At 39.6% G+C, this 12432-nt stretch overlaps 1 pseudogene; it reads left to right on the forward strand.

Moving 5' to 3' along the window:
- The first annotated feature begins 29 nt into the window (after nt 1-29).
- On the forward strand, nt 30-1659 carry LOC101149480 (CBY1-interacting BAR domain-containing protein 1-like; annotated as a pseudogene).
- Nucleotides 1660-12432: the final 10773 nt, after the last annotated feature.

A 12432-nucleotide genomic window follows, 5' to 3' on the forward strand; every position in this document is an offset into this window, starting at 1 on the left:
AGTCATCAGTCATCACAGAACCACAGAATCATGATGTGAGGGCGGCTCGCACCCCAGCGCGCACCCGGGCGCCTTAGAGCCCCCGGCTTTGGCTCCCCCGGGGCCCCTGGTTGTGTGCCAGGCAAGATGTTGAGATGCACACTGGAAAACCGGAACGCTCAAACCAAGCAACTGCAAGCAGCTGTCTCAAATGTGGAGAAGCATTTGGGAGAACTGTGCCAAGTCTTTGCTGCCTATGTGCGGAAAACTGCCAGACTGCGAGACAAAGTGGACCGAGGATGAATGAAATCAACTCATATGCCGCTACAGAGGCCCCACATCTAAGGCTGGGCCTGATGAACTTTGCTGATGAGTTTGCCAAACTTCAGGATTATTGACAAGCAGAGGTTGAAAGACTTGAAGCCAAAGTAGTTGAACCCTTGAAAGCTTATGGAACCATTGTAAAAACGAAACGGGATGACCCCAAAGCAACATTCACAGCAAGGAATCGAGAAGCTAAGCAATTAACTCAGGTAGAAGGAACAGGTCAGCGAAACCTATCTCATCTGATCGACATGTTATTGTATCCTTTGAATTTCGACCTTTAAAAAAACGTTTTTTAGGCCAGGCATGGTGGCTCACGCCTGTAATCCGAGCACTTTGGGAGGCTGAGGCGGGCGGATCACGAGGTCAGAAGTTCGAGACCAGTCTGGCCAACATAGTGAAACCCCATCTCTACTAAAAATACAAAAAAAAAAACAAAAACAAAAACAAAAAATTAGCCAGGCGTGGTGGTGGGCGCCTGTAATCCCAGCTACTCAGGAGGCTGAGGCAGGAGAATGGCGTGAACCCAGCGGCGGAGGTTGCAGTGAGCCAAGATCACGCCATTACACTCCAGCCTGGCTGACAGTGCAAGACTCCGTCTCAAAAAAAAAAAAAAAATGTTTTTTTAAGGTTGTTACTGCCCACGTCAGCCAGAAACCACATGAGGAGTGGCTCTTTGAGAGCCTGAGGGGCTCATTCCTGAGGGGAGTCCCTGGAGCAGGGGTTTGGGGCTGCGCCAATTGCTTGGTCCTTCTTCCTTTGGACCAAAGGCAGACACAGAATTACAAAGAGCTGCAATGGATGCTACCCGAACAAGTCATCATCTGGAGGAAACTACTGACAACTTTGAAAGGCAGAAAATAAAGGCTATAAAGACTATATTTTCCAAATTTATCACAATCAAAATGTTATTTCACAGCAAAGCTTTAGAGGTCTACACAGCTGCCTACCAGAATATACAAAAGATTGATGAGCATGAAGATTTAGATTTAGAGGTTGTCCTAAATTCCCTGTATGCACCAGATTATTCATCTCGTTTAGATATGGTAAGAGCAAATTCAAAGTCACCTCATCAGAGATCACTGTCAGCTAAGTGTGTATCTGGAACAGGACAGGTATCCACTACCAACTAAGAAAGGATCAGCAAGCAGATGATGGTGAGGATGAAGAGTCAGATGTTACAGAAGAAGACAGTTTTCTCAAGTAAACTACACGTTTCCATTTTCATCATAAATGACATGAAATCCACAATGACTAAATTGTAGAACTTTATACTCACTTTGATATGGTAAGCCTCAAAATGAAATTCAACTAGAAATGGAAAAATAATTAAAGGAAACTTACGCTGACCAAAAATGAAGGCTTTAAAAAATATTACACACCAGTCATTTCAACATCCAAAAAAAAAAAAAAAGATTTGAGCGTAGCAATTTGTTCTCTACTACAGGTGAGGGAAAGAAACCCTTGACCCTGAAAAGAAGTGTTTTGCTTAATATATTATCAGAACTGGGAAGAGGGTTGTCTCTTTTCTCCTCCTCCTCTTCTTTTTTAAATTAACACCCCTTGTTTCCAAAAATCTCCTCTACTAGCTTCAAATTGCCTTTTTGTTTCATTCTCCTTTTCATTTAGATTGCCTTCTTTTGTTGTCATTTCTTTCTCTATTTCTTGTAAATTTTCATCTCTGCTATTGTCCGTTTCTTTGAACCCTTCATATATTTATTGTCTAACCATGTAAAATGTGGTATGAACAATAGTCATCTTATTCCCTTTCACTTAATTTTTTGGTATCATTTATTTTCTGTCCTTTCATCAGTGTCTCATTTTATGAATTTTCTACATTATCACTTCCTCCATTATTTCAATTATTTTTTCATTTAACATCCAGATGATCCAAAAACAAACAAACAAACAAAAAAACAAGTTCAGAGAATTATATTACAAACACCTGTGGGCCCACTATTCGGCTTTATCTGAAATTTTGCCAAATTTGTTTCAGGTTTTTGTTTTCTTGGGAAATAAAAAATAGGTTAAGAAAGTCCTCTTCTACTCCTGTTTTGGTAAAAACAAAATGTTATCATGAAGTGATGCTGAATTTTATCAAGAGCTATTTCTGTATTTCCCATGATGCTCCCATTTTTTCTCAATTTGTTGGTATGACAAAATAAACAAAATTTTCTGATTTTAAACTATCTTTGCACTCTGAGATAAATCCAACTTGTTCATGATATATTCTTATTTATATATTGCTAGAACTATGTTGGCCAAAATTTATTTAGGATTTTGTAACTATATCCACAAATGAAATTGGCTTATAATTTATTTTTGTATTGTTCTGTTCAAAATTATATGTGTTCATAAGTTGGGAAACATTCCTCTTTTTCTGTTTAAAAAGTTATTAGATTATTCAGAAAGCCATTTGTTATACATGTAACATTTCTTTGTAAGATTGCGTTTTTGATGGTTTGATTTTTAACGGCTGATAAAATCATGGAAGCATGATTATTGACGTATGCAAGTTTTCTGTTCCTTTTCAAGTCTCTTTTGATATGTTACATTTATTTTAGGAAAATGTCCATTTTATCTTTTTTTTTCAATTGTCATTAAGTTGTGAATAGCATTCTCGTAGGGTTTTCAAAACCTCTATTCCCTATTTGCAATGACTCATTTTAGTCCTAGTGTATTTGTGTGTGTTCTTTATCTCATTTTTTCTACTCAATCTTGCTTGCAAGTCATTCCGTTTTATTTGTTTTTACAGTCAATCAGCTTTAGGCTTTACAATCTTCTCTATCATTTCATCAACTTATGCTTTCTATTAATTCCTTGTATCTACTATTTTGGGGTTTACTCTGTTGAGTGTTTACGTCATTACTTTTCAGTCATTTCTTTTTTACTAAGATACAAGCATCTGAGATTATACACCTCCCACTTACTACACTTTTTAAAAAATTTCAACTTTTATTTTAGGTACAAGGGGTACATGGCAGGTTTGTTACGTGGGTAGATTGCATGATGCTGAGGTTTGGGGTGTGGATCCCATCACCACCCAGGTAGTGGCATAGTATCCAATAGGGAGTTTTTCAGTCCACTTCCCCTACTTCCCTCCCCGCTCTAGTAGTCCACAGTGTCTGTTGTTCCCACATTTATGTCCATGTGTGCTCAAAGTTTAGCTCCCACTTACAAATGAGAGCATGAGGTATTTGGTTTTCTGTTCCTGCGTTGATTTGCTTAGGATTGTGGCCTCCAGCTATATCCATGTTGCTGCAAACTGTGTGGTTTTGTTCTTTTTTATGGCTATGTACTTACTACACTTTTGATGTGTTCTGCATATTATACTTTTCATGATCATTCAGTTACATTTTTTTTTTTTTTTTGAGACAGAGTCTCGCTCTGTCACCCAGGCTGGAGTGCAGTGGCACAATCTTGGCTCACTGCAACTTTCACCTCCCAAGTTCAAGTGATTCTCCTGCCTCAGCCTCCTGAGTAGCTGGGATTACAGGTGCATGCCACCACGCCCGGCTGATTTTTGTATTTTTAGTAGAGATGCGGTTTCACCATGTTGGTCAGGCTGATCTCAAACTCCTGACCTCATGATCCTCCCGCCTCAGCCTCCCAAAGTGCTGGGATTACAGGCATGAGCCACACCCCTGGCCTCAGTTACATATTATTTTCTAAGTGAAGAAGCAGTTTGGGGTTGTGTTAAAAAGGATGTGTTCTGCCTCTGGGCAGAATCACACTGTTGCTCAGTTTCATTATCTGTAAAGTGGAAATAATGACAGTTCTTACTTGGGGTCCTATCAGGATTAAATGAGCTAAACATGTAAAATGCATGGAAGAATGTCTGGCACATTATAGAAGCTCAGCTACTGTTGGTAATTATCATTGTTATAATTTTTTGATTTTTAAGTTTTTAGAAGGTTTTTTAATCTCTAGAAATATATCCTTTGTTGCCTATTTTTTTATTAATTTCAAATTATTGTACTGAGGTAAGAGAATGCAGTCAATATGATAAAAAATGTTTTGCTCTCTACTGAAATTCCAGTATCATTTTTCACAGAAATAGGAAAAAATCCTAAAATTCACATGGAACCACAAAAAAACCCCAAATAGCCAAAGCAATTCTGAAAAAAAAAAAAGTTGGAAACATGACACTTCCTGATTTAAATTTATATTACAAAGTTATAGTAACCAACACAGTCTGATACTGGCATAAAAACAGACACATAGACCAGTGGAATCAAATACAGAGTCCCAAAATAAATCCAAACACAGATAATCAACGAACTTTTTTTTTTTTTTTTGAGACAGAGTCTCGCTCTGTCGCCCAGGCTGGAGTGCATTGGCATGATCTCTGCTAACTGCAACCTCCGCCTCCTGGGTGCAAGTGATTCTCATGCTTCAGCCTCCCGAGTAGCTGGGATTACAGGTGCCCACCACCACACCTGGCTAATTTCTGTATTTTTAGTAGGGACGAGATTTTACCATGTTGGCCAGGCTGATCTCAAACTCCTGACCTCAGGTGATCTGCCCACCTCAGCCTCCCAAAGTGTGGGATTACGGGTGTGAGCCACTGCACCCAGCTGGTCAACTAATTTCTGACAAGGGAATCAAAAAAATACAATGGGCAAAGGATCATCTCTTCAGTAAATGGTGCTGGGAAAACTGGATTTCCACATGCAAAAGAATAAAATTGGATCCCTATCTTACACATGCATAGAATTCAACTCAAAATGAATGAAAGACTTAAAATATAAGACCTGAAACTGTAAAACTACTAGAAAAAAACATAAGGGAAAGGCTCCATGACATTGGTCTGGGCAAGGATTTCTTTGGATAGGACCCCAAATGTTCAGGCAACAAAAGCAAAGATAGACAAGATTGCATCAAACTAAAAAGCTTCTGCACAAGAAAACAACTAACAAAGTGATGAGACAACCCACAGAGTGGGAAAAAATATTTGCAAATTATATATGTAATGAAGGTTAGTATCCAAAATATATAAGGAATTCAAACTACTCAATGGCATGAAAACAAATAACCCAATTACAAAATGGACAAAGAACCTGAACAGACACTTCTCAAAAGAAGACATAAAAGTGGTCATCAGGTTCATGAAAAAAAAAATGCTCAACATCACGAATCATCAGGGAAATGCAAATTAAAACTGCAATGAGATACCACTCCCACCTGTTAGAATGGCTCTTATCAAAAAGAAGAAAGGTAAGTATTGGTGAGGATGTAGAGAAAAGGGAACCTTTGTAACCCATTGTTGGTGGGAATAAAAATTAGTACTGTCATTATGGAAAATGGTATAGAGATTCCTCAAAAATCTGAACATAGAACTGAGAGGTGACAGCGTGCCGGCAGCCCTCGCTCACTCTCAGCACCTCCTGCGCCTCGGGGCCCACTCTGGCCGCGCTTGAGGAGCCCTTCACCCCTCCGCTGCACTATGGGAGCCCCTCTCTGGGCTGGCCGAGGTTGGAGCCGACTCCCTCTGCTTGCAGGGAGGTGTGCAGGGAGACGCGCAGGGGGGATCTGGGGCTGCGCCTGCGCTTGCGGACCAGCGCGAGCTCGGGGTGGGTGTGGGCTCTGCAGGCCCCACACTCAAGAGTGGCCAGCCGGCACTGCCGCCCCGGGCAGTGAGGAGCTTAGCACCCAGGCCAGCAGCTGTGGAGGGTGCGCTGGGTCCCCCAGCAGTGCCGGCCCTGTGCTCGAATTCTTGCTGGGCCTCAGCTGCCTCCCGGCGGGGCAGGGCTCTGGACCTGCAGCCTGCCATGTGCCAGACTCCCCCACGCTGTGGGCTCCTGCGCTGAGCCTTCCCAACAAGCGCCGCCCCCTGCTCCATGGTACCGGGTCCCATCGACCGCCCAAGGGCTGAGGACTGCAGGCACATGGCACGGGACTGGCGGGCAGCTCCACCTGCAGCCCCAGTGCAGGATCCACTAGGTGAAGCAAGCTGGGCTCCTGAGTCTAGTGGGGACTTGGAGAACCTTTGTGTCTAGCTAAGGGATTGTAGATACACCAATCAGCACTCTGTGTCTAGCTCAGGGTTTGTAAATGCACCAATCAGCACTCTTGTGTCTAGCTCAGGGTTTGTGAATACACCAATCAGCACTCTATATCTGGCTAATCTGAGGGGACTTGGAGAACCTTTATGTCTAGCTAAGGGATTGTAAATACACCAATCAGCACTCTGTGTCTAGCTCAAGGTTTGTAAATGCACCAATCAGCACTCTTGTGTCTAGCTCAGGGTTTGTCAATGCACCAATCAGCACTCTGTATCTGGCTAATCTGCGGGGACTTGGAGAACCTTTATGTCTAGCTAAGGGATTGTAAATACACCAATCAGCACTCTGTGTCTAGCTCAAGGTTTGTAAATACACCAATCAGCACCCTGTGTCTAGCTCAAGGTTTGTAAATACACCAATCAGCACTGTGTCTAGCTCAAGGTTTGTAAATACACCAATCAGCACTCTGTGTCTAGCTCAAGGTTTGTAAATGCACCAATCAGCACTCTGTGTCTAGCTCAAGGTTTGTGAATGCACCAATCAGCACTCTGTATCCGGCTAATATGTGGGGACTTGGAGAACCTTTATGTCTAGCTAAGGGATTGTAAATACACCAATCAGCACCCTGTGTCTAGCTCAAGGTTTGTAAATGCACCAATCAGTGCTCTGTGTCTAGCTAATCTAGTGGGGACTTGGAGAACTTGTGTGTCTAGCTCAGGGATTGTAAACACACCAACCAGCACACTGTCAACATGGACCAATCAGCTTTCTGTAAAACCAACCAGTCAGCTCTCTGTAAAATGGACTAATCAGCAGGATGTGGGTGGGGCCAGATAAGGAAATAAAAGGAGGCTGCATGAGCCAGCAGTGGCAACCCACTCGCGTCCTCTTCCACACTGTGGAAGCTTTGTTCTTTTGCTCTTTGCAATAAATCTTGCTGCTGCTCACTTTTTGGGTCCGCACTGACTTTATGAGGTGTAACACTCACTGCGAAGGTCTGCAGCTTCACTCCTGAAGCTAGCAAGACCACGAACCCACCAGGAGGAATGAACAACTCTGGACGAGAGGAACGAACAATTCCAGATGCACTGTCTTAAGAGCTGTAACACTCACCTTGAAGGTCCGCAGCTTCACTCCTGAAGCCAGCAAGACCATGAACCCACCAGAAGGAAGAAACTCCGAACATGTCCGAACATCAGAAGGAGCAAACTCTGGACCCATCACCTTTAAGAACTGTAACACTCACTGCGAGGGTCTGCGGCTTCATTCTTGAAGTCAGTGAGACCAAGAACCCACCAATTCCAGACACAGAACTACCATGTCATCCAGCAATCTCACTTCTGGGTGCATATCCAAAAAAATTGAAATCAATATGTCAAAGTAATATCTATATTCCTATATTCATTGCAACATTAGTCCCAATAGCCAAGATAAGGAATCAACTAATGTCCATCAACAGATGAATGGATAAAGAAAATATAGCATACGTATACACAATGGAATATTAATCAACCTTTAAAAAATAATGAAATTCCTCCATCCTGGCTAACATGGTGAAACCCTATCTCTACTACAAATACAAAAAAATTAGCTGGGCGTGGTGGCAGGCACCTGTAGACCCAGCTGCTTGGGAGGCTGAGGCAGGAGAACGGTGTGAACCTGGGAGGCGGAGCTTGCAGTGAGCCAAGATCGCACCACTGCACTCCACCCTGGGTGACGGAGCGAGACTCCATCTCAAAAAAAAAAAGAATGAAATTCTGTCATTTGGGACAACATGGATTAATCTAGAGGACAATATGCCAAGTGGCATAAGCCAGGCACAGAAAAACAAACATTGCATGTTCTTTCTTACATATAGGATCTAAAAATAGTTGAACTCATAGAAGCAGAGAGTAGAATGGTGGTTACCAGAGGCTGAATGGTTTACTAGAGGCTGAGTGGGAGAGGGAATGGGGTGTTGCTGATCAAAGGGTACGAAGTTTTAGCTAGACAGGAGGAATAAGTTTTCAGATCTACGGTACAGCAGAGTGACTATAGTCAATAATAATGTATATTTCAAAATATCTAAGAGAGGAAAGTTCAATTGTGTTACCACAAAAAATGTTGAGTGAGATGATGTATTTGTTAACTAGCTTGATTCAATCATTCTACATTGTATACATATACCAAAGTATCATTGTATTCTATAAATATAATACAATTATGATTTATCAAATAAAGTAATATTAATTTTAAAAAGTTTTTGTATTGGTATTTCCTTTGTGACCCTAACATGTTACATGTATGCCTAAACATTATGTGTATTCTCTGCTTGTGAGCCATAGAAGTTTTCTGTTTGTTTAGTTTTTGGGTTTTTTTCTTTTTTTTTTGAGATGAAGTTTCGCTTTTGTTGCCCAGGCTGGAGTGCAATGGCACTATCTTCTCTCAGCACAACCTCTGCCTCCCGGGTTCAAAGGATTCTCCTTGCAGCCTCCTAAGTAGCTGGGATTACAGGCCCACGCCACCAAGCCTGGCTAATTTTTTTTTATTTTTAGTAGAGACGGGGTTTCGCCATGTTGCCCAGGCTGGTCTCCAACTCCTGACCTCAAGTGATCGGCCCGCCTCAGCTTTCCAAAGTACTAGGATTACAGGTGTAAGCCACCACACCAGGCCTCCATTTAACTATTTTTTAAATCCCCAATACTTTTGCCTTCAACACCAAGATGCCCAATATTGTTATAGCCCACAAGGTTTGTTCCGTTTTGTTTTGTTTTGTTTTGTTTTCGGATAGTAGATGTTTGGTTGCCCTTTTTTGATTGTTTACTTTTGACTTTTCCATATCAGTAGGTATATCTCTTATAACAGAATACAGCAAGAATCTTTAAAACACAAGTTTTAACTGATACTTTATTTATATTTGTTAGAATTACTGATATGTTGGATTTATTTCTGCAATCTTGTTTTTGTGCTTCTTTCCATACTTTGCTTCTTATTTTTCATTTCTCATCCCCTAGTAAATTAACCATTTTCATCATCCATCCCTTTTATTTTCAACTCATTTCAAAGTTCTATGTTCTCTTTATTCTTTTAGGAATTACCATTACATTTTCTAGATGTATTTTGACTTAAAACCAAAAGGTAATATGCTTACTCATTTCCCAAACATCATTAGGATTTAAAAACACATTTTAAAACTCCCAAAACCTTATGTGTCATTTTTCCAGTAGTTTAGTTACAACATTGTTTTTACACCCTCAAATTAGCTATTATTGAGTTTGTTCTTTGACATAGTTAGTGCTTTTTAGACTTTGCCGAAAGTTTATAAATTTCCTTGCTTTCTATTTATTTTTGTAACTTGGTCTTTCCTTCTGAGCACAGTTATCTTCTTCCTGAGGAGGAAAATCAAATGGTTCTGACAGTGAGTCTGTGAAGGCAAATACATGGTAGTGGTGTTCCCAAGCCAAGAAATGCACATGAACTGGTATCCTTGAGCTGGGACTGTGGATTTATGCTGATCTTTCTCTTCGAGGTTATTGCCTTTCACAGTTCTCAGATTTATGCAGGGATCTCAGTTCTTACCTTCCGTCAACAGTAGGCCTAAGGCCCCATTCCTTGTGCCTGCATGAAAGTTAAACCCAGGTCCCTGTTCTCCAGGGACGCTCGCCTACAGCTGCTTCAGACCATGTGCTAGCAGCTCTGGTTGTCATTTCTGGATATTTCTCTGGGCAATGCTTTCTTGAGCACTCAGGTTTACATTTTAGAAAATATTTGTTCTATTTTTACTAGCATTTGTAGTTCTTTAGAGGAGAGTTTTCAAAACATTAGGTCCACAGTATTGACAAGTCAGAAGTCTTAGATCTACAGTTTATTTTACAAAAATTTTCTTTCTGGATTTGGATCATATTTTTCTGTGACACTGTCATGTATAACTTTTCTCTCTCCCAAAAGGCTTCAGTAAATTCTAAAATACATTGTATAAATAAAATTTTTCAAAATAACTTTAATAACCATTTTTACACTGAGCAGAATATATCTCTCATTCTCTCAAAAATGGTCAGGAGATAATTTTTTCATTTATGAGTTTCTATTGCAGTTTTCATTTTCTTAGGTAGACACAGTTTCAGAGACAATTCAATTTCAAGTTTGTTGCTGCTATTATAAAATATGGACTCAGCATAGACATTTAGAATACTAAATGGTTCATAGAAATAATATGTTTCTGCACTAGACAGGCAGGCTGCCAATAGTTTCCTAGTATAAGTTCTGGCAAATCCCCTTCCCAAGAACCTTATGAACCAGGTAACCCTGTGAGGAATGCACATTACAAACTCCTGAACACACTAAATATATAAATTTCTTTTCAGAATATCTTTAGCAATAAGTTCTTTAGTGATATGTTAGTGGCAGTCTCGAAAGGTCCTAATTTTATGTGTCAGACACACACACACACACACACACACACACACATATTTGTTTGTTTTCTAAATCAAAATATCTGGAAAAGGATAATATTGGGTTCATGTCTCCCCTTATGGCCAAAGAAAAACAGTAATGGAGAAAGAAAAAAAAAAAAAAGCTCCCCTGTTGATGTGCCCTGTACTGTGATTAAGATAAAGAAAAGATTTTTCTACATCATAAAAGTCAGCATCTTATTAGTGTCCAGGAACTCAATAAAATATTAGCAAATCAAATTCAACAACACATCAAAAAGATTAAACATTATGATCAAGTGGGATTGATTGCTGGCAGGCAAGGCTGGTTTAACACATGCAAATCAATCGATGAGAAACATCGCATTAATAGACTAAAACATGAAAACCACACAATCAGATCAATTGACACAGAAAAAGCATTTGACAAAGTTTAACATTCCTTCTTGATAAAAATTCTTAACAGTTTAGGTATAGAAAGAAAGTTCCTCAACATAAGAAATACCATTTACAAAAACCCACAGCTGACATCATAAAAAGGGGAGAAACTGAAAACCTTTCCTCTAAGACCTGGTACAAGGCAGGGATGCCCATTCTCACCACCCTATTCAACACAGTACTGAAAGTCCTATCAAGAGCAATTAGACAAGAAAAAGAGACAAAATCTATCTGAATTGGAAAGGAAGAAGTAAAATTATCTCTATCTGCAGATTACATGATTCTATATGTAGAAAATCCCAAAGACTCCACCAAAAACTGTTAAATATAATGAATAAATTCAATAAAGTTGCAAAATACAAAATACAAAATCAGCATGGAAAAATATGTGGCTTTTCTATACACAAGTAACAACTTAGCTGAAAAAGAAATTTAAAAACCATAGATCATGATGCTCATCTAAAGAGGAAAAAGAAAGATGAAAGGAAAGTAGTTAATTAAAATTTTTTTAAAGAAATTTAAAAACCATCCCATTTACAATATCATAAAAAATAGGAATAAATTAACCCAGGAGGTGATAAATCTGTACAATGAGACCTATGAAATAATGATGAAAGAAATGGAAAAGGACACAAATAAATGGAAACATATTCCATGCTCATGGACCAGAAGAACTGATGTTGTTAAATGTCTATGCTACCTACAGCAACATGTGGATTCAATGCATCTTGACCAAAATCCCAACAACATTCCTCATAGAAATAGAAAAAACAATCCTAAAATTCATGTAGAACTGCAAAAAAACTCTGAATAGCCAAAGCCATTCTGAAAAAAAAAAAAAAGTTGGAGACATCACACTTCCTGATTTAAATTTATATTACAAAGCTATAGTAACCAACACAGTATGGTACTGGCATAAAAACGAACACATAGACCAGTGGAACAGAATGGAGAGCCCAGAAATAAATCTAAACACATATGGCCAACTAATTTTCAAAAAGGGTACCAAAAAGACACAGTAGGGAAACTATAATCTCTTCAATAAATAGTGCTGGGAAAACTGAATTTCCACATTCAAGAGAATGAAAGTGGACTCATCTCACACCATACATAAAAAAACTCAAAATGGATAAAAGACCTAAAGGTAAGGCATGAAACTATAAAACTCCCAGAAGTGTGCATAGAGTAAAAGCCTTGGCAATGATTTCTTGAATACCACAGTAAAATCCAGGCTACAAAAGTAAAAATGAATAAAGGGACTATATCAAACAAAAAGA

This window comes from Gorilla gorilla, chromosome 3, assembly GCF_029281585.2.
Source record: "Gorilla gorilla gorilla isolate KB3781 chromosome 3, NHGRI_mGorGor1-v2.1_pri, whole genome shotgun sequence".
Lineage (NCBI taxonomy): Eukaryota > Metazoa > Chordata > Mammalia > Primates > Hominidae > Gorilla > Gorilla gorilla.